Below are 25,834 nucleotides of genomic sequence, written 5' to 3'. Positions count from 1 at the left end.
GGATTTGTGGAAATGTTTCCTTGACAATCGGGTGAGGTTAAGCAGGACAGCAGTTGGGTTATCTTGTAATGAAATGTCTATGAACTTATGTATGAGCTTAAGCACTGGTTGCCAGAAAGTAGCAAGCGTAGAACACTCCCAAAAAAATACGTAGAAGGGTACCCAAATGGAGGCCACAACGCCAGCAACGATCTGCCTGAAGAGGGAATATCTTTGCCAGAACTAATGGGGTTCTATACTAACGCGTCATCATTTTGTACATGGTTTCTGAGTACTTACTGCATAGGGAGGATTTCTGTGCAAAAAAGTATTCTCTCCTTTTAGGGTTCAGTAAAGGTAACTTGGAAGTCTCTCTCTTTCTAAGAACGGAAGGTCTTCAGTGGCATGGAGATCCAACAAAGATTTATATGGACAAGTCCTTTTATTTAAAAAAAAATAAAAAATAGCTCTGTCTTCCCCCCCCCCCCCCCCCCCCCCGAGCAGTCTTCTCCCGCTGCTGTCTCCCGGAGCTGTCTTCTGCCGCGCAGCTGTCTTCTTCCTCGCCGCCAGTTACCCGGTAAGGCTTATCAGATGGTGTCATCGGACTACATAAGAGATTCCAGACAGCGGGGACATCACAATGGAAGAAGACCGCATCATAACAAGAGTGGACTTTTTTGTTTTTAGCAGGTAACCAGCGGCAAGGAAGAAGACAGTGGCGCAGGAGAAGACAGCAACTGGAGAGATGGCGCCGGGAGGAGACAGCTGGGGGAGAAGACAGAGCTATTTTTTTAATAGAGGACTTGTCAAAAACTGGCTCTTTTAGTTTTTTTTTTTTTTACTTTCACTGCTTTTTTGGTGAATGGGTAGGAGTACGATGTACCTGATAATACCCATTTACACAGGGGGCGCAGGGATCTGGGGGGTCCGCACCATTTAAATATATATATATATATATATATTTTTTTTTTTTGCATGGGGTGTCCCCCCAATTCATACCAGACTGAGGGGCCTGGTATAGACTAGGGGGGCCCGCTGACAGCTGATGACTCATCAGTTGCAAGGATGCGGCGGCCGGCTTCCCAACCCACTCCTTAGCAACCAGCTATATGCAGTGAATGTAAAAAAAAGACACAAATCGCATTAAAAACACGGTTGCAAAAAGCACTGCAGAAATGCACAAACGCAACCTGTATAGATGCGGATCGAGCCTAACATGTCACACTTTCTAATTGCGCATACTCGTGGAATGACGACAAACTACGGCACTTAGAAATCTTCATAGGCAATACTTTAAATTTTTTACAGGTTAACTCTTTAGAGTTACAGAGGCGGTCCTGCACTATAATTATTGCTCTCACTCTAACGATCACAGCGATACCTCACGTGTGGTTTTACCACAGTTTACATATGTGGGCGTGACTTACGTACGAGTTTACTTTTGCACGCAAACGCGGAGGCATGGGGTGCTTTAATAAATGTTTTTTCTTCACCTCGTTCTTGTCTAGGGGTTCCCAAGGTTGATGGCCCAATAAATCCCTTTTAGGAATTTTTATTTGCACGCACGTTAAACAGAACACAGTCTCTTAGTTGGGAATAGGAGGGTATGGGTAGGAAAGCTCAGGCACTTTGGAAACTGCTGACACGTAAAGATGTCTCTCTAGATCAGGGGTTGACAAATTTGCTTGGAATCTAGGAGCCAGCTAAAAAAGTTAGGAGCCAGGTCCGTGACGGCGATCCGGACCTGTCCCTGGCCTGACATGGAGACGAGTGAGGGGAAGATAGCCGCCCCCCCACCTGTCTCCAAGTCATTGCCCATAGCTCTTAGAGGGACATTTTATTTGTTTTATTTTTTTCAAATTACGATTTTTGTAAATATGAGATGTGAGGTCTCTCTGACCCCAGATCTTATATATAAGAGGACCTGTCATGCTTTTTTCTATTACAAGGGATTTTTACATTCCTTGTAATAGGAATAAAAGTGATACACTTTTTTTTAAAAGAACAGTGAAAAAATAAAAGTTTAAAATAAAGAAAGAAAAAATTTTTTTTTAAATGCGCCCTGTCCCACCAAGCTTGCATGCAGAAGCGAACGCATATATGAAAGCAATGTTCAAACCACACATGTGAGGTATCGCTGCGATCGGTAGAGTAAGAGCAATAATTCTAGCCCCAGACCTTCTCTGTAACTCAAAACGTGCAACCTGTAGAATTTTTTAAATGTCGACTATGGAGATTTTAAAGGGTAAAAGTTTGTCGCCATTCCATGAACGGGCGCAATTTTAAAGCATGACATGTTGGGTATCAATTTACTCAACGTAACATTATCTTTCACAATATAAAAAAAAATTGGGCTGACTTTACTGTTGTCTTATTTTTTTTTTTATTAAATAAATTATTTTTCCCTAAAAAAAAAGTGCGCTTGTAAGTCCGCTGTGCAAATATGGTGTGACAGACATTATTGCAATGACCACCATTTTACTCTAGGGTGTTAGAATAAAAAAATAAAATAAAAATGTGTGTGTGTATATATATATATATATATATATATATATATATATATATATATATATATATATATATATATATATATATACATATACATATACATATATATATATATACATATGTGTGTTTAGGTGTTCTAAGTAAATGAAAGGAGATATCTCCATTAGCATTGCTGGTTGTAATTCCAACGGCCACCACAAGAGGGCGCCAGATTCCAGAAGGAATAGGATCACAGAAGGCCTCAAAGCCGGGGGCTCAATTACCGGCCGCCGGCGGCGCGGCCCGACACAATCACGCCGGGGGGTCCACGGAGACAGGATACCCCCAGCTGTGCTGCCCCAGGCGCCAATCGCTAATTCTAGTCGCCAATGCGACCTGGCGCCCGGGTTTTGTCGAGCCCTGCTCTAGATGATCCAGGGAATAGCCATTCGCAACTGGATATTTCAGCTGTCGGATAAATCCTTGCTTATGGACTTAGCAGCCGACAAGTGATTCAAACTTAGCAAAGTCTCTGCCACAGACTTGGTTGTAAAACTTTAGATGAACACAGAAAGTCTCTCACAGGAACTTAGTTGAAACCGAAGGATGAAATTAGGAACTTTGTTATAGTACCAGTATCTTGCAGCCGGTCCGGTGATACCGTAAGAATGCAGATTTACTTGGTGTCCTTTCAGCTCAGCTTCCAGGCTCTTACCGAGCATGCCAGCCTTGTGCGTGGCGCTCTTCTGAAGAGTCCTCCCCGGTTGCGTTTTGAGCTGCTGGGCCTCTCCAAACCCAAGACGGCACCGGAACACCTTGAAATCCTCCTTCCAGTTACTGCACTTCGGACTAGACAGTCCTGAGACTCTGAAATGGATGGATCCGCACCCCAGGCCATGAGGGCCCCTGGGGACTGGTCAGGAGGACCAGGACCATGGAGTCAGAACATACTTCTGGACCGGAACCCAGAACCACGTGACCTCAGCACCTTAAGTACCCTCTCCCGGGAATACACAGCGAGACAGCGCACCCACTGATTGGCTCAGAGAGAGCGATTGGTACCCAATGCGTCCAATCAGACTGCATTGGACACATTGTCAGAGATGATACATACACCTATGACCAGGCAGAACATAGTACAGTCCAGCCAAACTGATGCCAAAACCACAATTTAGTGAAATTAACCCCAAGACCCAACTACAGTCTTAGAAAAAAAACGAAATTAACAAAACATAGCGCATGCTCTTCAGGAGTACCGGCACTACACTTGTAATAGAAATAAGCATGACAGGGCCTCTTTATTAAGAAAATACCCCAGATCTCTCATGTACCCTTTAAAGACCTGATTATTTTTGCTTTTAAGTCCAAAAAAAATGGAAGTGACGTCAGAGGTTGCTTCGATCCCCCTAGGGCAGTGATGGCGAACCTTGGCACTCCAGATGTTTTGGAACTACATTTCCCATGATGCTCATGTACTCTGCAGTGTAGTGGAGCATCATGGGAAATGTAGTTCCAAAACATCTGGGGTGCCAAGGTTCGCCATCACTGCCCTAGGGCATAGAGCCCTCACTCGACTTCCTGCCTAGCCATTGGCTGCATCGGGTTGGTTTCGGGTTTATAGACCGCTTCGGTAAACTTGGAAACAACCAGGAAGGGGGCACCTCTCCCACCATCTATAAAAGTGATCACTTTTATCTGAAAGCTGGCTGCCTAAGGGAAAAAACTATACCGGGTTATGGCAGCTAGCTGCTGCCATAACAATAGTATTTAATTCAATAAAAATAAAAATCATGACGTACATTCTTAGTTGGGCAGTAGGCAATTGTGATGGTGGGATAGTACAGAACAAACCGTACATGACATGAATAAAGAAATATAGATGATGATTGTCCTTCAAATTATATGTTATCTGTCTACATTTGTGTCACAATTCAGCCTTCCTGATTTACCTGCTGTGGTGTGTGACTGCATTCTTCAGTATCAAAAGCATTGGTTGGAAGTGTGTAGATAAATGGACATAACAGGCAAGTTGTCTGCAGCAGAATATTGCAGTGCCTCTCATCTCTATTTTATGTCAGGGGCTGCTTGGTAATATTCATGGAGCAGAATAGTTGAAATTCTGATTTTTTTTTTTTTTTTTTTGATTTTTATCAAATTTATTTTAATAAAATGCTTTTGGAGTAAAAGTCTATCTATAGATATTTAATAATTAAGAAACATAATTTAGTTTATTCAGCATGGAATGGTGCTTAGTTATGTAGCATGAGGCTGTATATTCTGCATTATTAAAATTTTTGGTAAACTCATTCAGTGAATCCAAGCTCTGCAAGCTGAGATAACATGCACTGCATTGATGCATTCACACAATTTCACAGTAACCATGAGACAAAACAAAGTTCAGGAATATACTTTTAACCCATTGTTTTGCAAATCTCTGTAAACTACAAACTGTATGATTGAATTGGTTCGGATATCGCTGTTTTACCAACCCGACAGTCTATTATTCTAGATAAGAAACCTTAATTTTGTTTGCAAATATTAAAGATTCTAACTACCCGCAAGAATAGTTCCTTTCATTTAAAGAGCACCTGTCATTTCAGATCTATCATGGCAGCGCCTGTTAGCGGCATCCACTCACCTGCTGCCGCCACGTCCCTCGCCTTGTTGTGTCACTGCCGCATTACCAGCCGTCCCATTAAAGTAAATGGGACCGTTGGTGAGTCAACAGCGGGTCAGAGGAGCAGCCGCTGTGGGACAGAGATGACAATTGCTCTTTAAAAATTATGATTTAAATCGAGCGGATTTAAATCAAGCCTTTTTTACTAGTAATTGAAACAAATCCACCCTGTTTTAACTCTTTCGCTGCCAGGCCATTTTGTACACTCAGGTAGCTTTAAGAGTTTGTCGAAGACCTTCCAAACCTTATATTTTCTGAAAGCGCTGTAGAAGATCCGTAGAATAAAAAGAAAGTGCTACTGATTGTTTTTTTTTAGACCCTGCAGTATTTGCACAAATGTTTACTAAACCAATATATTTGCAAAAAATACACAAACTATTATTAGCAGATAAAAACGCAGTACATTTTACAAAATTCCTACTAAATATAAAAGCTTAACCTGTATTGAGTTAATAAATAACAAATATTTGCAACTTTTAAATTGCGCCTTTTTGCGAAATGGTGAGAATCGAACAAACGCAAAAATTTTAATTTCATCCAAATTTCTCAAAAGGTCTAAAGGTTTTCATTTTTCCCTTACAGCTTTCAGAGTTTGTAAAAGAGCCCTTAAACCTAGAATAAAAAGAAGATGCTATTGATTTTTTTAGACCCTGCGGTATTTGCGCAAACGTTTATCAAACCAATATATTTGCAAAAAAATACACTAAAACCATTATTAGCAGATAAAAACGCAGATCATTTTACAAAATTCCTGCTAAATTCCTATTAAATACAAAAGCTTTACCTGTATGGAGTTGATAAATAACAAATATTTGTAACATTTTTTGAGAAATAGTGAAAGTGAAAATTGGAGGTAAGCAAACGTTTTAGAAAGTCTGGAGGTTTTCCTTTTTCACTTACAACTTTCAGAATTTGTAACAGACCCCCCCCCAAACCCATATGTTTTCTGAAAGCACATGGCCGATAGATTAAAAAGAAGATTCTAATGATTTTTAAGGCAGCACGCGATATTTGCGCAAATATTTATCAAAACAATTTTTTCTCTAAAAATACACTAAAACCACTAATAGTGCACACACAACATAACTTACAAATTCCTGCTAAATTGCTACTAAAGCATTGTTCACATGTGGCATGCTAAAGTGTATGCCCATGGAGGGCCATGTTTAACCACACAGGTGTTCCATGCATCCCTGTACAGGAAGTCCCATTGTCAGTTGAGATGCAACGGCTGCACAGGCTTAGCTGCTGTTCCCAATCTGATATCCGTGTGGGTACATGACTCCGAACACAGACCGTGTGGGCTCAGGGACATGCATGTGGACCTACATGGATGTAAAATTGGGAACAACGGATCTGTTCATGCAGTTGCTGCATCCCAAATAACATCAGTGGGACTGTCTGCACAGAGATGCACGGAACACCTGTGCATCCCTGTAAAGGTACGCTGTGTATGCCCTGTGTGAACAAGACCTTAGGTCCCTTTCACACAAGCACACCGATCAGATCTGCCTGTCCGATTTTTAGACGGACCCAATCGGACCACCCGTTCTCTATGGAGAGGCTGATTTAAATGGATATCTGTCCGTTTACACCCGACTACATCCGATCAAGTCCAGTCCGCTAAAACCGGAGGGATGGGGATCCCATTCCCCATCCATCTAGCAGATTGGATCAGATGGTATCCGATGGAACCCACCAACTTGTGACAATAGTGAGTTCATATTTGCTATAGTCTTCCGGCTTCTCCTCCTGGCCAAATCAGGAAGGACAGGGTTGGCCGAGAGGAGAAGCTGAGGAAGCCATGGAGTGTGATTGGGGGGGCGTCACCGTGGAGGGGTGAGTGCAGATGGATCTGGGGAGTTACAATGTGTTTCTTTTTTTTTTTTTTTTATCATTATTATTTTTTTTTTGGGTGGTGAGATATCAGAGACCCCCCCCCCCCCCCCATTTCTTGCAGTTACAATTAGGGCTGCAACTAACGATTATTTTCATAATCGATTAGTTGGCCGATTATTGTTTCGATTAACATTTTCAACCACAGTGACAGGAAAATTTGGAAATAGAAAAAAAATTGAAATAGAAAACTTCTTAGTCAAAAGGAATTTTCAGACAGTGTATGTGGTTTTCTTTCATTCAGCGAATGTACACAGATTTTTCGTCTGAATATTCTCATCTGAAAATTGATCGGTGTGGCCAGCATAAGGCTTGGTACATACCTATGCAGTTTGCTTTTGATCTGTTTCTGCAGTGCTTTTTGATTTTTGCACATGTGATTTTATTGCATTACATTCTTTTCTGCAGCTTCTCCATTGAAGTATATTGAACCAATAAAGCACCATTTTGCGTTAAAAGTCCCTGACCCTTTCAGATATGAACGTGTCCCATAGGAAACCATGTAAATGAACTGTAGTGCATTTCTGCAAAAAGCACTATAAAAGGCATAGATATAAACCAGATCTAAGATGTTTAGTAACATAATGGGGTTAAAAAAACTAAAATTAGCCCTTTATAGTAGGGAAAAAAAGCAGATAATCACTACTGTAAGGGGTTAATTTTTTTACTGTAGAACAGTGAAAGTAATATTTACAGTAGCGATTAGTTCTTTTTGTACTATAAAGGGCTAATTTTTTTTAACCCCCATTATGTTACTGGCCGATTAATCGATTATGAAAATAGTAATCGATTAATTTCATAATCCATTAGTTGTCGATTAATCGATTAGTTGTTTCAGCCCTAGTTACAATGTTTAGCTGTCAGTGGATTTCTGCCTATATCCAGTGTACAGGGGGGGTTGGTAAAAAAAACATTTTTTTAATTTTACCGGTGATTTGACCAGCGGGGGGGGGGGGGGGGGGTCAGGAAAAGCCCCATGCCGCATCTGAAGCCGGCTAATGATGGTGGCTGCGGGGGTCCGGTTTGAGGGGGAGTCGGATCAGGTGGAGGGGGGGGAGAAGATGAAGGGTATAGGAGAGGAGAGTGGGGGGGGGGGGGCAGTTTAAGATGAAAGGAAGTGGCGAGGGTGGAGTGGCAGGGGACAGAGAAGTGGCGGAATGGGTGGGGGCAATCACATTTAGGGTTAATAACTCTGATCTGGTGGTTGTAATCCGCTGATCAGAGTTATAGAATTGTTCAACAGAGTCTGCTGAACAATTCTGATATAAGCTTATAGTCATTGAAATGACCATAAGCTTATAGGAGAGGGAGAAATGAGGTCTGTATGTCGTACTGACTTGGGCAGTTCTGTAGCTCCTTACGGCGTACGGACTTGGCAGTGAAAGGGTTAAAGCAATTTCCAGAGATGAATGTAGTATGTAGTACACCTAAATTAGTGATTTTAAAAGAGCACATATTTTCTTTCCATTTTCAGCATGTATATTGAGCTGCCTTAGCCTGATTTGTTTCACAGGATATGGCAAATGTAAGGTTTGCAGTCATATACGGTATTTATTGGCATGTAGCATGCACTTTTTTACCCTGAAAATCGGGTGCAAATAGTGCGTGCGCGTTATTTGCCGATACTGCAATTTTGTCTGTCTAGGAGGGGAGGGGGGGCGGGAGGAGCGCCGTTAGATTACATACAGCGAAAATCTCCTGTTTACTCTGTAATAGGAAGTCCCCTCTCCTGGGCCAGCATTGGACCAGTGTTCTGTCTATCATAGAAGCTGGTCCAGGAGGCGGGACTTTGTATTAACCACTTCCCGACCGGCGCACGACGATGTATGTTGGCACAATGGCACGGACAGGCAAATTGGCGTACAGGTACGTCCATTTAAAACTGGTCGAGACCCCCGTGAGTCCGGTCGCGGGTCCCGTGGACTCGTTTGCCGCGGGGATACCCGCGATCGTCTCACTGGGAGGCTGAACGTTCTGACTAGCAACAAGTGACACTGATCTCTGCTCCCTGTGATTGGAGCAGAGATCATTGTTCACTAACACACAGCCACGCCCCCCACAGTTAGTAACACGCCCCTAGGACACACTTAACCCCTACACTGCCACACCCTGGTTAACCCCTTCACTGCCAGTGTCATTTACACAGGGATCAGCACTGATTGCTGTATAAATGACAATGGTCCCAAAAATGTGTCAAAAATGTCCGATGTGTTCGCCATAATGTCGCAGTCACAATAAAAATTGCTGATCACCACCATTACTAGTAAAAAAAAAAAATTATTAATAAAAATGCCATAAAACTATCCCCTATTTTTTAAACGCTATAAATGTAGCGTAAACCAATCAATAATCGCTTATTGCTTTTTATTTTATTTATTTTTTTTACCAAAAATATGTCGAAGAATATTTATCGGCCTAAACTGAGGAAAAAATATGTTTTTTATATAATTTTGGGGGACAAAAATAATGCGTTTTTTTTTTTTCAAAATTGTCACTCTTTTTTCTTTATAGCGCAAAAAATAAAAACCGCAGGGGTGATCAAATACCACCAAAAGAAAGCTCTATTTGTGGGGAAAAAAGAGGATATCAATTTTGTTTGGGAGCCACGTCGCATGACCACGCAATTGTCAGTTAAAGCAACACAGTGCCGAATCACAAAAAGTGGTTCTGGTCTTAAGCCAGCAAAATGGTTTGGTCTGAAAGTGGTTACAGAGGCCGCTGAGTAAACGGGACATTCTCACTGTATGTAGTCTTACGGCGCTCAACCTGCCCCCTCCGAGGCAGCAGCAATCTGAGAAGAGGCTGCATATGGACATTGATCAAGCTGCATTGATGAGCAACTGTGAGGTAGTAGATACTAGATGGGCAGTTGTGAGGCTGCAGATGGCATTGACCCTTATTTTGCTTTAAAGTTCTTTATTTAAAATGTGAGTTTCTTTCCTGAAACTTCCCTTCTAAAGTGAAGGTGCGTGTTATATGCCGATAAATACGGTACATTTTCAAAAGCAAAAATGCTTGTTTATGCTCCTGTTTCCCCAAAGACTCGCTGTGACGTGAAAACTATTTGGGCAGGGCCACGAACGTGTGATGTCTTTCATGCCCGCTGATGCCGGCTGTCGGCAAGGCCCCATACGGTTTGAATGCTTTTAATTGTCCTGCATCATGTGAGTACCTTGTGGTGTTTTTAACAATAAACGTGTTCTAACAGTATTCACGACGTGCTCCTTTTCCTCTATGGTGGCTGTCTGAGTTGGATCTTTAGTTGTGGCGTTGGTATTGGGGAATATCATATGTTGAAACCCAGTGCATCATACTTATGCCATTTAGAGACATGCGGAGGGGTCCATTATTTCTCATGTGTGTTTGATCTCTGTAAATGGGGATCACAACCATCTGGTAAGAGGCTTGATTGCGGTGGAGGGCACATATGTATGGTGGAACTCCTTGACCACTTACGTGGTTTGCCACCCGGTGGGATATATCATTAAAGCAGTTTTGCCTGAAAAAAATAAGTCAGCAGCTACAAATACTGCAGCTGCTGGCTTTTAAAATAAGGATGCTTACCTGTCCAGGGCACCCGCGATATCCTAACCCAAAGCCGACCCGTCCCTCGGCTCTAGGTGGAGGCGCCGGCATCTTCAGATAGGGAATCGGGAAGTGAAGCTTTATGGCTTCACAGCCTGGTTCCCTACTGCGCATGCCCAAGTCGCGCCGCACGTTCTGAATGGTCCCTGCTGTTTTGTGGGACCTGTGTGTCTCCCAGAAAAACAGAGGAGGGGCCACACATGGTGTAGATCGTCACGGATACTGCAGCGATCATTTGCCGGAAGTGAGAGCAAATACCTGGATTAGATGGGTATCTATCATTGTGCCAAATGGGACACCGGGGGGGGGGGGGGGGGGATCCGATAAGCGGAAGTTCCATTTCTGGATCGAACTCCACTTTAACTTGAGAAGAATTAGATACATTATTTCGCTATGCTTTCATTGCTTTTGGGACATGGACTTATTTCCATATTGAACCTTATGGACTATTCATTTTACTGTTTGATTTTATATTGATACAATTTCAGTATTTAATTTCTTGCATAATAACCACAAGTAAACATTTTATTTATGTATATATAAAAAACACAAATGTTGAGTGGCATTGAACAACATCCCTTGTGATAGCTGGAGCAGTGACAGGTCCTCTTTAGGCTTTGTTCACATGTATGTTAATTGGATGCGGGTTTCACTGCATCCAATTTGCATGACCGGAGAGTGTGACTGACTCTCCATAGAGCTGGTTCACACAGCTCCGGGGCGGCTGCGGCCCGCATTTGAAAAGGGTCCTGTGTGTCTTCTGGTCTGATTCAGGACTTCAGGTGCAAATATAGACAAAACTTCATACCTGATTTGCACCTGAATTGGTGAATAGGGACGCATAAGACCAAATGCTTTGAGCTGCAGCCGCAGAATATGTTAACAGAGCCTTATGGAGAGATCTAGGGTCTATAAGCCCCTGTACACACGGTCGGAGATTTCCACAACCAAATCCGTCGGATTTTGTCCGTTGGATCTCGTCCGAAACTGTTGCATACACACAGTCGGACAAAGTTGGCGAAAAATCCGATCTTTCAGAACATGACGTAATTTCGTTACGATGGGACTACATTCAGGCTAGAAGCCAATAACTTGGATGTAGGAATTTGATCTGAGCATGCGTGGCACTTGGTCCGATGAAAATGCTCTACACATGATCGGATTAGGTCCGTCCGGCCCAGTTGGTCGGGAAATATTTCCAACATGTTGGAAAATTGGGTCGGACTGAGATTCGGACGGAATCAGTCCGATGCATACCACACACAGTCGGATTATCTGACGACACGGTCCGATAGGACACATTCCGACAGATTCTCCGACCGCGTGTACAAGGGCTTAAACCTATTTGATTGGCCTTTTTCACTGGCCTGCACAACTGTCGCTATGCCATACACAGCTGCACCAGATTTTGCACATTCCAGTTTTAGTAAATCAACCCTGTAGCGCATACCAATAATGTATAGCGCTTTATAGGTTCATTGCTATTATTTTGAATATCGCCCCATCGTGTATATGCAACTCGCCTACTCAACAGTGCACTAAAACACATCGTGTGGTAGGCTGTGTTGACAGATTTAGTGCAGGAGTGATTTCTTCTTCATTGGGACCCATTTGTAGTAACACACTGTGCCACAATGCAAGATAGAGATTACTGCAGTGCAAATATATCTGCAGCAGAAGAATATGTAAGCAGACCCTGGAAACTGAAAGCCTGGCTGTCATGTTAATCCAATAATTGATCTTGGAGAAACTGATCCATCTGCTTTTCTGGGTTAGTGACTCAAAGAATGGAAGCCAGGTAACTAGCATTTCAGGAGGATAAAAGCCTGCCAGTCTGCAGATTTTTTTCACCATGCACTTTTCCTTTAAATATAAATTTTCCCCTGCTAACACCACGCTTCACCACCAAATGTATTATTATGCATTAGATGAGTAAATATAGAAAGGAAATCGCTATGTCAGAAATTTGGTGACTCAGGAGAGACATTCAAGTGCGGTTTGCATGGGCCTACCTTTATTAATTCATAGCGAAACGTGGCGCTTTCAAGTGATTTTTATAGTTCCTTATACAAAATACAAATGGTTTTGCTTTAGTGCTCTTGTAGTCTGAACATGTAGTATTTCTGTGTTTCTGCATGTCCGGTCATTCTGTAAGATATAGCTCCTTTCCACACATAAATCAATGAGTTGGCTTGTCCTCTCACTCAGGAGGGCTTCCCTGCATCTCATATTACATCAGATGTCAACAGAAGGCCCTTGTTATGTGGTTTTATTATTCAGAGGGTCAAATGGAAAGGAGAATCACGCTCAACTGCAAATATATATGAAAATACAAAACTGTGCAACAACTTGATAGAAACTTCAAATCAACATATCTTAAAGTGGATGTAAACCCGACTCATGAAATTTGAGCTGGACACATATATCTGCAGTGTTTTATGTGTTATCTCTTTCTAAAGCACTAAGTCTGGTGACTTTCTCCTGCTCTGTTCTTCTGTTATCAGCAAAATAACTTGTAACAAGTTCTCTGACATGTGATAAAACCAGCCTGAAATTTGAGTCAGTGTGGGTGATATAAATAGATTAGCAGATAGGTGGTCAATTCACAGTACAGCTCTGCAAGTCTCAGCCTATGAGGAGAGGGGGTGTGTGCCTTTCCTCCAGTCAGCTGTCACAGTGTATGGCAAGACTCCCCTCCCCCTGCTGGAACAAGAAGAGACAATTCTAACAGGACATGCACTTTCTAAACAGTATATAAAGCTGAAGACAGCAGATATACATGTAAAACTTATGTAGGGAGATTTGTTTCATCTATATGTATCATCTGAGACTGTTCACTTCACTGGGTATATGTGAGAGTTTGCATCCACTTTAAGCTATAATAGGAATGTAAGGGTTGATCCGTGCATCTGAACAGGAAAATGTGTATAGGTGTACAACCCCAATTCCACACCATGTAAAGTCTACATAAAAACAGAATGCAATGATTTGCAAATCTCATCAACCCATATTTTATTCACTATAGAAAATGGAAAACACATCAAATGTTTAAACTGAGAAAATGTACCATTTAGGAAAAAATAAGGTAATTTTGAAATAGATGGCAGCAATGTGTATCAGAAAGTTAGGGTGGGGCCATGTTTACCACGGGATAGCATTACCTCTTCTTTTCACAACACTATGTAAATGTCTGGGAAGTGAGACCAGTTGCTGGAGTTTTGGGAAAGGAATGTTGTGCCATTCTTGCCTGTTAAAGGATTCTAACTGCTCAACAGTCCTCTGTCGTATTTTTAGCTTCAAGATGCACCAAATATTTTCAGTTGGTGAAAGGTCTGGACTGCAGGCAGGTCAGTTAAGCCCCTGGATTCCTATTATAAAGCCATACTGATGTCATAGATGCAGTATGGAGAGTAGCATTGTCTTGCTGAAATATGCAAGGGCTTACCTAAAAAAAACATTGGGGTTGGCTTATTAAAGACAAATACGCTGTGAACCCACAAAATCTCTGCAAGGGCAGTTGCTGTAGAAGAGCTGCTGATTTCTATCTTCCAATCATCTGCCAGCAAAATGCTGTTTTTTTATTTTTCTTGTATGTTTTATTAGGTATTCTTTGCAAAATGAAAGTTTACCTCGTTTACTTAGCTCTGGAGCAACTGCCCTTGCAGTGCACGGTATATCTGCCTTAAGTAAATCAACCCCATTGTATAGATGGGAGCATATGGTGCTCTAAAACCTGGATATGTCTTTCAGCATTGATGGTGCATTTCTAGATGTGCAAACTGCCCATTCCCTATGCACTAATGCACCTGCCTACCATAAGAGAACTGATAACATGCCAGAAGGTCCCTCTCCTCTTTAATCCAGAGGACGTGGCACCCATGGTTACCAAAAAGAATGTCAAATTTAATCTAGTCTGACCACAGAAAGGTTTTCCACTTTGCAACAGACCACCTTAACCACTTGCCGACCGCCTAACGCCGATGTACGTCGGCAGAATGGCACGGGCAGGCATAAGCACGTACATGTACGTGATTTGCCTCCCGCGGGTCGGGGGCCCGATCGGGCCCCCGCCCGGTGCCTGCGGCGGTCGGTTTTCGTTCGGGAGCGATCCCGGACGAGGGGACGGCCATTCATTCATGGCCACCCCCTCGCGATCGCTCCCGACGAATAGAAATCCCCGGTGACATCACTTCCTCTCCTGTAATGTAAACACAGGAGAGGAAGTGATGTATTCTCTCCTCCGTGTCGGTATTTTTCGTTCCGACACGGAGGAGAGCGGATCAGTGAGTTGCACCAACACATCCCACACACAGTAGAACATGCCAGGCACACTCACACCCCCCCTTTACCCCCCGATCACCCCCCCAATTACCCCTGCCCCCCAGTCACAGTGACACCAATGTCATTTTTTTTTTTTTTTTTTTTTTTTTGCATTGGTGTCATTTGTGACTGTAATAACTGTTAGGGCAGTTAGAGTTAGCCCCCTTTAGTTCTAATGTACCCCCCTAACCCCCCCAATAAAGGTTTAACCCCGTGATCACCCCCCGTCGCCAGTGTCACTAAGGCTGGGTTCACATTGCAGCGGTTTATGAGAACGAATGTGATTCGCACCGCACTGCAGTGCAAATCACATCCGATCTCTGTGCGATTCGAGTTCAGCCATTCGCCGCACCCGCCGCACCCGCCACACCCGCCGCACCCGCCGCAAATTCGCACGGGACCCTTTTTTTGGCCCGCAGCAGAATCGGATCGCATGGGTGTTCACACCATGCGATCCGAGTTTGCAGATCGCACTGCGATATGCGAACTGATCTGGGGGTGTCAGTAACATTTCACTGACACTCCCAGCAGTTCGCATAGGGCAGTGTGAACTGCCGCCGGGAGGCATGCGATGCGGGAACCCGCCGCGGATTCGCGGCGTTTCCGCATCGCTCCAGTGTGAACCCAGCCTAATAAGCGATCATTTTTCTGATCGCCGTATTAGTGTCCCAGGTGACGCTAGTTAGGCAGGTAGGTATTTAGGTTCGCCGCAGCTTTTTATAGCGCCAGGGACCCCCATATACTACCGCATAAAGCCCCCTGATTGCCCCCTAGTTAACCCTTTCACCAGTGATCACCATATAACTGTTACAGGTGACGCTGGTTGGTTAGTTATTTTTTTATAGTTTCAGGGCACCCGCCATTTATTACCTAATAAAGGTTTAACCCCCTGATCACCCGGCGGGTGTCATTTGTGACTAATAACTGTTAGGGCAGTTAGGGTTAGCCCCCTTTAGTTCTAAGGTACCCCCCTAACCCCCCCAATAAAGGTTTAACCCCGTGATCACCCCCCGTCGCCAGTGTCACTAAGGCTGGGTTCAGATTGCAGCGGTTTGAGAACGGATGTGATTCGCACTGCAGTGCAAATCACATCCGATCTCTGTGCGATTCGAGTTCAGCCATTCGCCGCACCCGCCACACCCGCCGCACCCGCCGCAAATTCGCACGGGACCCTTTTTTTGGCCCGCAGCAGAATCGGATCGCATGGGTGTTCACACCATGCGATCCGAGTTTGCAGATCGCACTGCGATATGCGAACTGATCTGGGGGTGTCAGTAACATTTCACTGACACTCCCAGCAGTTCGCATAGGGCAGTGTGAACTGCCGCCGGGAGGCATGCGATGCGGGAACCCGCCGCGCATTCGTGGCGTTCCCGCATCGCTCCAGTGTGAACCCAGCCTAATAAGCGATCGTTTTTCTGATCGCTGTATTAGTGTCACAGGTGACGCTAGTTAGGCAAGTAGGTATTTAGGTTCGCCGCAGCTTTTTATAGCGCCAGGGACCCCCATATACTACCGCATAAAGCCCCCTGATTGCCCCCTAGTTAACCCTTTCACCAGTGATCACCATATAACTGTTACAGGTGACGCTGGTTGGTTAGTTATTTTTTTATAGTTTCAGGGCACCCGCCATTTATTACCTAGTCTCACTAGTGTACCCCTAAATTTAGGGGTGTCTACTTTCCAAAATGGGGTCATTTGGGGGGGGTTTGTGCCATCTTGGCATTTTATGGCCTTCAAAACTGTAACGCCCTTAGAAAGCCTGAAGGCGGTGCTTGGTTTTCGGGGCCCCGTACGCGGCTAGGCTCCCAAAAAGTCCCACATATGTGGTATCCCCGTACTCAGGAGAAGCAGCAGAATTTATTTTGGGGTGTCATTTCACATATGCCCATGGCATGCGTGAGCAATATATCATTTAGTGACAACTTTGTGAAAAAAAAAAAAAAAAAAAAAAAGTTTGTAATTTTCCCGCAACTTGTGGCAAAATATAAAATATTCCATGGACTCAACATGCCTCTCAGCAAATAGCTTGGGGTGTCTACTTTCTAAAATGGGGTCATTTGTGGGGGTTTTGTGCCATCTTGGCATTTTATGGCCTTCAAAACTGTAATAGGTAGTGAGGAGTGAAGTCAAATATTTACGCCCTTAGAAAGCCTGAAGGCGGTGCTTGGTTTTCGGGGCCCCGTACGCGGCTAGGCTCCCAAAAAGTCCCACATATGTGGTATCCCCGTACTCAGGAGAAGCAGCAGAATTTATTTTGGGGTGTCATTTCACATATGCCCATGGCATGTGTGAGCAATATATCATTTAGTGACAACTTTGTGAAAAAAAAAAAAAAAAAAAAAAAGTTTGTAATTTTCCCGCAACTTGTGGCAAAATATAAAATATTCCATGAACTCAACATGCCTCTCAGCAAATAGCTTGGGGTGTCTACTTTCTAAAATGGGGTCATTTGTGGGGGTTTTGTGCCATCTTGGCATTTTATGGCCTTCAAAACTGTAATAGGTAGTGAGAAGTGAACTCAAAAATTTACGCCCTTAGAAAGCCTGAAGGCGGTGCTTGGTTTTCGGGGCCCCGTACGCGGCTAGGCTCCCAAAAAGTCCCACATATGTGGTATCCCCGTACTCAGGAGAAGCAGCAGAATTTATTTTGGGGTGTCATTTCACATACGCCCATAGCATGTGTGAGCAATATATCATTTAGTGACAACTTTGTGTAAAAAAAAAAAAAAAATTTTTTTTTTGTCATTATTCAATCGCTTGAGGCAAAAAAATAAAATATTCAATGGGCTCAACATGCCTCTTATCAATTTCCTTAGGGGGTCTACTTTCCAAAATGGGGTCATTTGGGGGGGTTTTGTACTGCCCTGCCATTTTAGCACCTCAAGAAATGAGATAGGCAGTCGTAAACTAAAAGCTGCGTAAATTCCAGAAAACGTACCTTAGTTTGTAGATGTGACAACTTTTGCGCAAACCAATAAATATACAATTATTGACTTTTTTTTTACCAAAGACATGTGGCTGAATACATTTTGGCCTAAATGTATGACTAAAATTGAGTTTATTGGATTTTTCTAATAACAAAAAGTAGAAAATATCATTTTTTTTCAAAATTTGCGGTCTTTTTACGTTTATATCGCAAAAAATAAAAATCGCAGAGGCAATCAAATACCATCAAAAGAAAGCTCTATTTGTGGGAAGAAAAGGACGCAAATTTTGTTTGGGTACAACATTGCATGACCGCGCAATTACCAGTTAAAGCAGCGCAGTGCCAAAGTGTAAAAAGACCTCTGGTCATTTACCAGCAAAATGGTCCGGTCTGAAAGTGGTTAAATAAGCTTTTGCCCAGAAAAGACTCAGCGCTGTAATACCGCCGGCAAAACGCCGCTATTGCGGCGTATTGCTGGCGGTTTTAAGCCTTTCTCGGCCGCTAGCGGGGGTAAAAGCGCCCCACTAGCATTTCGGCCTTGTCCCTTGTGCACAAAGATTTCTACAGATTCTCAATCTTTTTATGGTATTATGTATGGTATATGATGATCTCTTTAAAGTCTTTGCAATTTTATGTTAACGATTTTTAGACAGCTTTTCGCTGATTAAAATAGAGCTATAGGCAATTTTTCACTTCCTGTTCCATAGTCAAATGGGAAATCCCTGCAAATTAAAGGAATTTCTTGGGGACCCCCAGGTCACCAGAACCCATTGGAAGATTTCCAGTCCATCAATTTTAAAATGCCCTTTTTTTTTCTTAACCACTTCACACAAAATCACGTACCTGTATGTCACTTTGTTGAAGTTTTTATACCGGGGTGATGCTTGCAGCTAGAGGCATCACCTCAGTACCGTTTTTTTAGAGCTGGCGGTCAGCTTTCAAGTGATAACAGATGCAGCTAAGCCCACCTACCGCCGCTCCTTCCGGCTTTCCTGTTCCACATGGAATCGGCTTCGATCGTAGTAACTAGAGTTGCCACATCATCCCTTTAAACCTGAACACATATGAATTACACAGGTTCTGAGGCTAATTTAATGCAGGTAAGGTACCAACTGAGTTTAATTACCACCTTAATCAGCCACAGAACCTGTGTAATTAATATGTGTTCGGGTTTAAAGGGATGATGTGGCAACCCTAGTTACTACATCGGGACTTCTGTCGTCAACTGACATCAAGGATACTTATCTCCATGTGCCGATTTTCCCCGCTCATCAGAAAGTTCTACGCTTCGAGGTAGAAAATCTTCAGTTTGTAGCTCTACCTTTCGGTCTGGCTACTGCACCTCGAGTGATTACAAAGGTCCTGGCTCCTCTTTTAGCCAGGTTAAGGGCCAAAGGTATAACAATACTAGCCTACTTAGACGATCTACTCTTGATAGATCAATCGGTAGCCCGCTTAAACCAAACTTTGGTCACCACAGTCCGCTACCTGGAAGACCTAGGTTGGATTCTCAACCTAGAGCAATCCTCCTTAAAAGCATCAAGAAGATTGCAGTACTTGGGGCTGATCATAGATACAGCTCAGAAGAGGGTGTTTCTGCCCCAGGAAAGGATCAGTTCCATAAAAGAACTGATCCAAGTGGTCAAAACAATGAAGAATCCTTCTATTCGACTTTGCATGGAATTGTTGGGAAAGATGGTGTCTTCTTTCGAAGCCGTTCCTTATGCGCAGTTTTATTCAAGACTGCTACAAAACAGTATCCTGCTATGGGACATCCCACATAGTAACTACTATGGCTCTGTGTCCCGTGATGTATGATAAGAAAATAGGATTTTTATAACGGCTTACCTGTAAAATCCATTTCTTTGAAGTACATCACGGGACACAGAAGTCCCTCCCTTCTTTGGTATACACGTGTATTGCTTTGCTACAAAACTGAGGTACTCCCAGTAGTGGGAGGGGTTATATAGCGAGTGCACTTTTTAATTTAGGGCGTGCCAGTGTCCATCACCTGAAGGTGGCTTATTTAACCCACATAGTAACTACTATGGCCTGTGTCCCATGATGTACTTCAAAGAAAAGGATTTTACAGGTAAGCTGTTTTAAAAATCCTGTTATTCGGCGTAACATCATCTTTCACAGTATTAAAAAAAAAAAATGGGCTAACTTTACCGTTTTTTTTGTTTTGTTTTTTAATTCAGTGAAGTGTATTTTTTTCAAAAAAAAGTTGCGTTTGAAAGACCACTGCACGAATACCGTGTGACATAAAATATTGCAAAGACCGCCATGTTATTCTCTAGCGTTTTTGCAAAAAAAAAATATATGTAATGCTTGGGGGTTCTATTTTCTAGTAAAAAATAAATACCGATTTTAACTTGTAAATAAGAAGTGCCAGAAATGGGCTTGGTCTTAAAGTGGTTAAAATGGTACATTTTCTATTGTGAATAAAATATGGGTTTATGAGATTTGCAAATCATTACATTTTGTTTGTCAGTTTTTGTACGGTCTGTGTTATTGTAAAATCTAGAATTTTATAAGTTGTCACCAGGACAGGAAATGTCTACAGTGAGACCACTTTTACCATGACGGCCATGTAAGAAGTATGTCTGCTCACTTTGTAGGGATTTCCTCTACTTCTTGATGTGAAGTAAATCTCTCCAGTGGAATACAGATGGAGAAAAAAAACTGATCCATGTTCTAATTAAAAAAGGTGTGTATATGTATATATATATATATGTATATATATATATATATATGTATATATATATATATGTATATATATATATATATATATATATATATATATATATATATATATATATATATATATATATATATATATATATAGAGAGAGAGATAGATAGATAGATAGATAGAGAGATATATATATATACAGTACAGCCCTCACATTTTTGTAAATATTTTATTATATCTTTTAATGTGGCATCACCCAAATAAATTACACTTTGCTACGATGTAAAGTAGTGAGTGTACAGCTTGTATAACAGTGTAAACTTGCTGCCCCCCTCAAAATAACTTCACACAGCCATTAATGTCTAAACCGCTGGCAACAAAGGTGAGTACACCCCTAAGTGAAAATTTAAATTTTGGGCCCAATTATCAATTTTTCCTCCCCGGTGTCATGTAATTCAGGTATAAATGGGGAGCAGGTGTGTTAAATTTGGTATTATGTCTTTCATACTGGTCACTAGAAGTTTAACATGGCGCCTCATGGCAAAGAACTCCCTAAGATCTGAAATAAAGAATTGTTGCTCTACATAAAGATGGCCGAGGCTATAAGAAGATTGCCAAGACCCAAACACTGAGATGCAGCACTGTGGCCAAGACCATGCAGTGGTTTAACAGAACAGGTTCCACTCAGAACAGGCCTCGCCATGGTCGACCAAAGAAGTTGAGTGCATGTGCTCCGTGTCATATCCAGAGGTTGTCTTTGGCAAATAGATGCTTAAGTGCTGCCAGCATTGCTGAAGAGGATGAAAGGGTGTGGAGTCAGCCTGTCAGTGCTCAGACCATACGCCGCACGCTGCATAAAATTGGTCTGCATGGTCGCCCCAGAAGGACGCCTCTTCTAAGATGATTCATAAGAAAGCCCGCAAACAGTTTGCTGAAGACAAGCGGACTAAGGACATGGATTACTGGAACCATGTCCTGTGGTCTGATGTGTGTCGGCAACCAGGTGAGGAGCAAGTCAAGCATGGTGGTGGGAGTGTCATGGTCTGGGGCTGCATGAGTGCTGCCTGCACTGGGGAGCTACAGTCCATTGAGGGAACCATGAATGCCAACATGTACTGTGACATACTGAAGCAGAGCGTGATCCCCTCCCTTCGGAGACTGGGCTGCAGGGCAGTATTCGAACATAACGACCCCAAACACACCACTGCCTTGCTAAAGAAGCTGAGGGTAAAGGTGATGGACTGGCCAAGCATGTTTCCAGACCTAAACCCTATTAAGCATCTGTGGGGCATCCTCAAACAGAAGTTGGAGGAGCGCAAGGTCTCTAACATTCACCAGCTCAGTGATGTCATCATGTAGGAGTGGAAGAGGACTCCAGTGGCAACTTGTGAAGCTCTGGTGAACTCCATGCCCAAGAGGGTTAAGGCAGTGCAGGAAAATAATGATGGCCACACAAAATATTGACACTTTGAGCCCAATTTGGACATTTTCACTTAGGGGTGTACTCACTTTTGTTGCCAGCGGTTTAGACATTAATGGTTGTATTGAGTTGTTTTGAGGGGACAGCAAATTTACGTTATACAAGCTGTACACTCACTACTTTACATTGTAGCAAAGTATCATTTCTTCAGTGTTGTCACATGAAAAGATATAATAAAATATTTACAAAAATCTGAGGGGTGTACTCACTTTTGTGATATACGGCGTGTATGTGTATACTATATATATATATATATATATATATATGTATGTATGTATGTATGTATATATATATATATATATATATATATATATATATATATATATATATATATATATATATATATGTATGTATAGTGCCTTGCGAAAGTATTTGGCCCCCTTAAACTTTTCAACCTTTTGCTACATTTCAGGCTTTAAACATAAAGATATAAAATTGTAATTTTTTTGTGAAGAATCACCAACAAGTGGGACACAATTGTGAAGTGGAACGAAATCTATAGAATATTTTAAACTTTTTTAGCAAATAAAAAAACTGAAAAGTGGTGCATGCAAAATTATTCGGCTCCTTTACTTTCAGTGCAGCAAACTCACTCCAGAAGTTCAGCGAGGATCTTCTAATGATCCAATGTTGTCCTAAATGACTGATGGTGATAAATGGAATCCACCTGTGTGTAATCAAGTCTCTGTATAAATGCACCTGCTCTGTGATAGTCTCAGGGTTCTGTTGAAAGCGCAGAGAGCATCATGAAGACCAAGGAACACACCAGGCAGGTCCGTAAGTTGTGGAGAAGTTTAAAGCCGGATTTGGATACAAAAAGATTTCCCAAGCTTTAAACATCCCAAGGAGCACTGTGCAAGCGATCATTTTGAAATGGAAGGAGTATCAGACCACTGCAAATCTACCAAGACCTGGCTGTCCCTCTAAACTTTCAGCTCAGACAAGGAGAAGACTGATCAGAGATGCAGCCAAGAGGCCCATGATCACTCTGGATGAACTGCAGAGAACTACAGCTGTGGTGGGAGAGTCTGTCCATAGGACAACAATCAGTTGTACACTGCACAAATCTGGCCTTTATGGAAGAGTGGCAAGAAGAAAGCCATTTCTCAAAGATATCCATAAAAAGTCTCGTCTAAAGTTTGCCACAAGCCACCTGGGAGACACACCAAACATGTGGAAGAAGGTGCTCTGGTCAGATGAAACCAAAATCAAACTTTTTGCCCACAATGCAAAACGATATGTTTGGCGTAAAAGCAACACAGCTCATCACCCTCAACACACCATCCCCACTGTCAAACAGGGTGGTGGCAGCATCATGGTTTGGGCCTGATTTTCTTCAGCAGGGACAGGGAAGATGGTTAAAATTGAGGGGAAGATGGATGCAGCCAAATACAGGACCATTCTGGATGAAAACCTGTTGGAGTCTGCAAAAGACCTAAAACTGGGACGGAGATTTATCTTCCAACAAGACAATGATCCCAAACATACAGCAAAATCTACAAAGGAATGGTTCACAAATAAACGTATCCAGGTGTTAGAATGGCCAAGTCAAAGTCCAGACCTGAATCCAATCGAGAATCTGTGGAAAGAGCTGAAAACTGCTGTTCACAAACACTCTCCATCCAACCTCACTGAGCTCGAGCTGTTTTGCAAGGAAGAATGGGCAAGAATTTCAGTCTCTCGATGTGCAAAACTGATAGAGACATACCCCAAGCGACTTGCAGCTGTAATCGCAGCAAAAGGTGGCTCTACAAAGTATTAACGCAAGGGGGCTGAATAATTTTGCACGCCCCACTTTTCATTTTTTTATTAGTTTAAAAAAGTTTCAAAAATCCAATAGATTTCGTTCCACTTCACAATTGTGTCCCACTTGTTGGTGATTCTTCACAAAAAATAAAAATTTTATATCTTTATGTTTGAAGCCTGAAATGTGGCAAAAGGTTGAAAAGTTCAAGGGGGCCGAATACTTTCGCAAGGCACTGTATATGTGTGTGTGTGTGTGTGTGTGTGTATGTATATGTATGTGTATATATATTATAATATAATATAATATTATTATAACGTGTGTGTGTATATATAAAAAAATATCTAAAAAATGTTTTGGATTGGGATACACTATATCCTTTGTGTAATGCAGAAATATGCAGTGGCTGAGAGGATGAGCCTCAATGCCCTGTGTTGGTGGGACTCCAAGGTCCTGTGCTGAGAGTACAGGTCCCTCGCCGATGCTCTCTGCTCCTCCTCTTCTCTAAGTACCTCCATAGCAAGCTGTGTGCTATGGACACGCTCCTAATCTGGGCACGTGGCTCGGCCCCACTCCCTCTTCACATGATTTGATTGACAGCTGCAGGATCTAATGAGTCCCACTGCTGCACTTGTGTCCTTTTGAGATGAGGGAGAGTGCAGTGCTGCTGCGGCTGGGCATAGCGCTGGATCAAGAAAAGAGTCAGCTAACTATTTAGGACGGGGAGGGAAGGAGCTATTATAATAGTAATAATACAGAATTTATATAGCGCCAACAGTTTATGCAGCGGTTTACAACGTAGTAGGACATTTTTGTTTACCTTAATACAGGGAATGCATTAAGGTAAAAAATGTCTTGACTTTAGAACCATTGTGAGCCAGCAGAGGACAAGCGGTAAATATTGCAGCCAAAGATGCAATTTTATTTTTTTAAACCTGCCTTGGACAAACTGGTGGTGGGCTTTGTGTATATTGTGCTGTTAGCGGTCGGTAGGCATTCTTTTGAGTAACCAGCTTCTAAGATGGATAAAGTGGTAACAACCCCTTTTTTTTGTAATACTGATTACTTTAAATGATGAACTGATTGTCGGCTATGGATAGTTGTTTGCATTTCCTTAATAATTAGGCTTGTACTGAATCATGTTTAATGTTGCAGCAGGATGAAAACTTAGCCCATTATAGCACTATAGGTATGCTGGTGAATCCCCTGTATAGTGGGAAGCTTCAATGCATTGTATAATGATGTTTTATATGGGTTCTTGCACTGATCTTATAATTGCCTTATGCAGTCAGGATTATAGCAAATCTCATTTGTTAAGGGGGAAAGGTTAAAGAGGAACTGTCACTTCCAAATTAAACTCTGTTACTAATTTGTAAGAAAAATAATTGAAAGCATACCTACAACAAAAGCTTTTCACTTGTACAGTAGTAGAGGGATAGAGGAATCATGCTTTGAGCCTAGGTAACTAATGGAAATGTTACCATACCAATGTATCTATAATTTTCCTTTGCTAAGGAAAGTGAATTGGAAATATAGGGAAGATTGCAAAACTCTTGTTCACGAAAGCAAACTGAGAGAATATAATGTATTCCATTTAGAGGTGCACTGATTTGAAATTTTGTACCGAAAATGCAGGATGCACTTGGCCGAAAACCGAAACATAAAATGACAGTTTAAAAAAAAAAATTATTTTAAATATATTTGTATTATATTCAACTTTTTTTATTAATATGATTAATTTAAAATGAATATGAATTTATTGTTGGCCATTGTTGGCATCTTTTAGCGCAAGAAAAGCTCAAGAAAAATGTATTCCTTTAAATTCTATGTATGTCTTCACACTGGTCCATTGCACTTCCATTGTGGTGTAAAAATCCATCTTGGTGCATTTTTGGTCAGTTAAAAAAACCCCACAAAAAACGCACCCCCCCAGTTCAAATGCATTGAAAACGCAGCAAGAACGCACCATTAACGCACCCGTGTTACACTTTTGATGCAGTTTTTGAGTCACAGGACCTCTGAAAAAACACACCATTAATACAGT

At 42.1% G+C, this 25,834-nt stretch overlaps 1 protein-coding gene across 4 annotated transcripts in view; it reads left to right on the top strand.

Moving 5' to 3' along the window:
* ZMYND11 (zinc finger MYND-type containing 11) overlaps nt 1-25,834 on the top strand; it is a 145,916-nt gene that overhangs the window by 6,841 nt on the left and 113,241 nt on the right. Inside the window, exon 1 of one of the 4 annotated variants that reach the window (XM_077491132.1) lies at nt 20,513-20,582. The exons of the other annotated variants lie outside the window; for them this stretch is intronic. The gene's annotated coding sequence lies outside the window, so the exon portion shown is untranslated. Of the gene's footprint in view, nt 1-20,512; nt 20,583-25,834 lie in introns of those variants that run through there. 4 annotated transcript variants of the gene reach the window in all.

This window comes from Lithobates pipiens, unplaced genomic scaffold (genome assembly GCF_037356315.1).
Source record: "Lithobates pipiens isolate NorthernLeopardFrog02 unplaced genomic scaffold, aLitPip1_a1.2 Scaffold_19, whole genome shotgun sequence".
In the NCBI taxonomy this organism is placed as follows: Eukaryota; Metazoa; Chordata; class Amphibia; order Anura; family Ranidae; genus Lithobates; species Lithobates pipiens.
Note: the sequence above shows the minus strand (reverse complement) of the source record. Positions and strands in the feature narration are given on the sequence as shown.